The sequence below is a fragment of the Acyrthosiphon pisum genome, chromosome A3 (genome assembly GCF_005508785.2).
Source record: "Acyrthosiphon pisum isolate AL4f chromosome A3, pea_aphid_22Mar2018_4r6ur, whole genome shotgun sequence".
Taxonomy (NCBI): domain Eukaryota; kingdom Metazoa; phylum Arthropoda; class Insecta; order Hemiptera; family Aphididae; genus Acyrthosiphon; species Acyrthosiphon pisum.
Window position 1 is genome coordinate 21,894,694 of NC_042496.1, and position 5,688 is coordinate 21,900,381.

At 26.0% G+C, this 5,688-nt stretch overlaps 1 long non-coding RNA gene across 1 annotated transcript in view; it reads left to right on the forward strand.

Moving 5' to 3' along the window:
• LOC115034499 overlaps positions 1 to 5,688 on the forward strand; it is a 72,462-nt gene that overhangs the window by 16,375 nt on the left and 50,399 nt on the right. The gene's annotated exons all lie outside the window — the stretch shown is intronic.

The window sequence follows — 5,688 nt, forward strand, 5'->3', positions numbered from 1 at the left end:
AAACGGGAAATTTGCTATGTCGTGCGTGTGTAAGGCGAAGACACCAAATGCATGGTAGCGTCCTCTTAATAAAAAAGAAATGGCCAAGAAAAAATCCTCAGGCCTTGTAGAATGTCTTAGTTTGAAAACTATTTTCTTAACCGAAAGAAGACTTTCTTCATAAAAATGATAATGTGCAATAAAAAATCAACATAGCGATCATAACATTATTTATGTTATTTTGACACAATAATTATTGTGTAATTCAATATTTATGACTAATATGATTTATTAGATATGAGAAGCATAATATATGAAAAACTTAAAAATCGATATTTTAGTTGAGTTGACGATAAAGTTATATGTGTCATTCGATAAAACAAAGGTGCAGCAAATGACATGGTTGCCACAGATTGACCCCTACCGTAGATCATTTTTTTGAGGACGTAATAGACAAAGACAGGAAATCACCGCTACCAACCCCCTTAATGTGTATATTTAGTAGTTATTCCAATTTCATAAAAAACACAAATAAATTATTCGAAAAGTTAAAAAGAGTTTTTACGTCGATAAAACATATTACGTAGATACTATAGGTGCCTACTTATTTTTATTATTTTATCGTTCAAGAAAAGAAGGTACCTACTATAAAAAAAATATAGAATTTTGTAATATTAACAACTATAGGTAACATAATCTTGGATGTACCTATTGATTTCAAAGTTTTTTTTCATTTATTTATTTTATCTAATTTTAATATAATATGTCTTTATAATGTGCAGTATAGGTTATCCATATTTGCGTATTTAGGAATTTTAAAGTGGTAGTTTTTACATAATTCTGCGTGATTAATAAATAGTACCTACTCTGTTTCTTTTTATATCGATTAATTTTTAAATGCATCAGTAACTGTTGTATAGTGCATTCAATTCACAGCCCAGAACCTATAGTTAGTATTAACGATTTTTTTCAATCGGCAAGATAGTTAGCTATAACGAGAATATATAATTTATTAAACGTTGCTAAACCGTGTATAATTACAAATTCTCTAATGTAACTCTAAGATCAACTATACCGTCTATGCCAAGCCAACGAAGCCAGCAAGGACCGTCCAGGAAAAAAACCCCCCATCTAAACCCATAACAACGCTAAAAGCTTTTTGTTGGAATTATTGTACGTACATTGCAGTCACGACGCTGTAATAACAATATGACGATTGCCGCTGCAGTCAACTCGTCTGGCGCCACCGACGCCGCCGCCTGTAATTAAACATTTTTTTTTAAAAATTTTTTTATTAGATTATAAACACACACTCGCAATCACATAATATATTCATACGTTGTCGAATATATGATTGAATATTTATTATTATTATAGTTCATCGATAATATTATTATACGAAGATAATTAAACAGAAATATAGTCATAACATAACACTTTGAACTCCGTCGTGACTCGTGAGTCGTGACTGTAACTGCGTTAACATAATATATTTAATTTGTCTACGTGATGACGAGTTAAAAATCATTTTTGAAATTTTTAATCACAATATAGGTACATAATACAGTGTAAAATGTAAAATATGCTTCAGTTCATTTGTGTTTGTTATAATATTATGATAAAATAAAATAAAATGACAAACGTACTACATGTTTTCAACTTCGTATAAAATATATGAATCATATTTCATAAATATGTGGTAATAAGTGACCATTAGTTATAAATTATAATAATATAATATACCTAGTGAGAAATAGGTAATTTTTATATTTCATTCGTTTCTATGGTGTTAGACAAAGTGTTACGCAAAATCAGTTAGAAAATAAAAATATAATCTGTACCCAGCCCAAAAACATATATTTTATGTTAATATATTATTACCTGTAATCATTATTGGTAAAAAAAAGTGTAGAAAACATATTTTTGGCCAAACCATTTAATTGACATTTTATATCAAGTTATTCAATCTTTTATACAGATGTAGATTTTACCACCTTAAAGGTCTATTATAGATAGTATATTCAGTGGCGTGCGCAAGGGATGATGATGGAGGATATATCCTCACATGGGTCTTTTTTTAGCTGGTTTTTGATGCGGTTATGGTATATCCTTTAGATATCAAGTCGATGGTCGAATCAGAAAAAATATGCAATTAATTATATGGAGTTTCCTATTAAAACCAAAACAATGAATTTCCGCCCAGAATAGAGCTTTTATAATACCTGAAGATTAAACAACAATAATACATGTTTGTTGTTCCAGTTTATGATATCCCCCCCCCCCAACCAAATTCCTGCGCCCTAAGTATACTTCACTACTCTTGTGGCATTGTTATAACATTAAGTCGCAACTTTTATTGCATTTTCACAAATTTAAATTGCATCATTTTTCTATTCCTGATGAGTGCTAATAAATAATAATTAATAATTTAAGACATAGTTCAGAGGTATTACATAATGAAACATACAATAGTTATTCGTTCGTTTGAATTTCAGTATTATATTATTACAGTACCTATAGTAATATAAATAGATAATTAACATAATCATACAATCATTATTTTTTGTTGTTGGAAACTTATAATATAAGGTAATATAATATATATGATGTTCGAATTAAGAAGTAGGTAATTAAAATAATTATAATGATATTTCAAGCATTTTTTTAAATATTTAAATTTATTTTAATAAATTGTTTCATTATTATGTTTTCTTTTTAATTAATAGTGATACAATTGATTATTTTTAAAGTAAAAAGTCAAATATCAAATTTACATAATTGTGCATAAATAAAAATCCAATAAATTACCTTATTGTTTTATATAATATTGTATAAACCGTTTAAGTTTAAAAAATAATTATTTTTAAGATTTTTATGAAATGATTTTAAATTGTTAATTATCACGAGTTTTTTTTTTTTTTAATTGCATTGTGTGTTTTAATTATGGTTAGTTAGTACCTGTTTAATTACTAACAGTATATAATAAATATAATTTAAAAATATCAATCATAAAAATACAAAACGCTTGTAGGTAGGAGTGTAAAATTAAAGTTAAGTCGATGTATGAATCTCAATTTAGAATAATATGAAAATGTATACTATATAATAATATAAATAACAACAATTTAAAAATGCCTTAATTTTTAATTTATTAAATTATAACTTAAATAATATTAAAATTATTATGAAATTAAAATCATAATTAATACATGTTATAACAAATCATCTAAACAAAAACCATAGCTACAGTAAATTGTGAGTTCATTGTTTTATTTATTTGAAACAAAGATACATTTTTATTTTCATTTTTAATCATCATACTTATTGATTAATAGTATAGTTACATAATCTCTTTATTTGTTTTATTTCCGTTTAATGTTTATGACAAATGTTACTTTGATATGAATATTATGAATGTTTAATAATATTTTATAAAATAATAAGAAAAACGATTTCTCCTTAAATTAAATAAGTTTTGCAACCAAACAAACACGTCTGAAATGTGCACAACACTAAATTAAGGCGCAGAAGTTTCGGTCTTATATAATAATAATATTATCTACGCCCATTAGCCATTTCGATATAATATATTATGTAAACGTACTCGTCGTACTCTACAAAAAAAAAAATTAATTAACGAACAAAAATGTGTGTTAATTGGTTTTCAAAAATGCATAATTGGCAAAAATTCGAAAACCAGTTTTTTAAAATAATTAATTAAAATAATAATTGTTCGCAGCTCCAAGAGTACACCTAACAATAAAACAATAGTTGAGCTCAAAATGAAAACACTACGAATTTTATTTTTTACCTTCAACCTATTGTTCTCGTAATTAAATGTAATATTTTATATTAATTATATTTGTTTGTTTTGTTTTTTGTTTATAAATGTACATGACAACTTTGTCATCTGTCTTCATATTATTCTACCAACGACGAATATTATTACAAATGTGCGATGGGCACTTGAAAATATATTTAGTTGGCAGGTATATTATATTTTCTCATTATCAGTTCGTTTATAGTTAATTACCGTCTACCGTAATAATATCGTAGATATTTTCGTTTTGTGTGTATATTACTATTTTTTAAAAATATAAGACATGCACAATAGGTAATAGATGCCTAGGTACTACTTTCGGTACTGTAAATCATAAAAATTTAAAATTTAAATTGTTTCCGCCACGAACTAGACGCCTCTTGAACAAACAAAGAATGAAACTGGGTCGTCAAAAACATTGGTACCTACTCCAAGTATTTCAGAACAATACAACAATTGTTGATTATATATATATATATGGTATATACCATAAAAAAAATAACTGCTCTCTTTTTAAAATAATCATTTTGTTGTATGAAAACAAAAATGTTTTAAAAATAAAATTGTTGTTAATTTATTTTGTCATGAACTCATTACAATACGGCCAGTTTTAATAATAATATTTCTGTTATTGTTATTGTATTATTTGTATATTATATTATACTTTTCCTAATAAAAAATGTACATTTAATTTAATATAGCTAATTTCAAAGATTGAAAATGAAATCAATGTTTTTCCATGAAAAAATATTTTGAATAAAATAAAGTAATTAAAATAAAATGTAATTTACACAGAAAATTTAAATTTAAAAAATCCTAAATACGCTACTGGAGATGGATATAATATCAGATATATATCATAAAAATAATATAAAAAATTATAATATAATAACTATTAAATAATAATAGGTATATATTATATTATACTAGATTAATTATTCTCTACTCGTCGCCTACCTAAATATGCTATTATTTATAAATAATAAGTTACAATTTATCTAAGTTATAAATTACAGATAATAACTAATAAGTAACACTCAATGATATTTTTAGATGTTGTAGGTATAATATCAAAAGTGTCTCAGGTATATGCATTATGCACTAAATACTTTAAAATGTATCAAGCCAAAGTTAAACGTTTTTAGTACTGAGCTATGATTTTATATGGGAATACTGAGCCCCATTAGCCCCCCCCCCCTTCATCCTACTCCTGTACTACTGGTCTAAGAGTACAGACAACAGTTACAGTCTACAGCTGATATATTATTAAGATTAGTATAGGTAGTACATACTATGTAATTACTATATTTTATTCATTTTATGTCATTGGAATTTTACTGTACCTAATACCGCATAGATATTAAAATCTCAGTTATCAGTATCACTGTATTTAATAACCATCTGGCACCTATGTTTCAATAAATATTAGGCGCCTATACCAAAAACGACCGTAAACGATCATTAAACGACAATAATTAACCAATAAAACGTAAATTAACTGTAAGTAGACCAGTAGTTCCCATCACTGTGACAATAAATAAATATTTAAGTGAAATAACGTGGCGACAAAAATCCATTAGTTTATTAATGATTAATAGCGATTTGATAAAAATTAAATGAGCATTCGTTGTGGTTTTAATATCATCAATAATAGTATTTACGTGGTATAAAGTCAATAGTTGCACGTGTAGACGTGTATAGTTAGTTAAGTAAAATCAATAGGCACCTACTCCACAAGTCTAAAATAATATTTATATTGAAATACCCGATCGTTGATAGAAAATTTATTGTATATTTACTTATAGTGCAGCGCGGATCTAGAACTAAAATTGAGGGGGGGTCATATTTACGAAAGACAAAACTTATATACAGTTAAGACATATAAAATA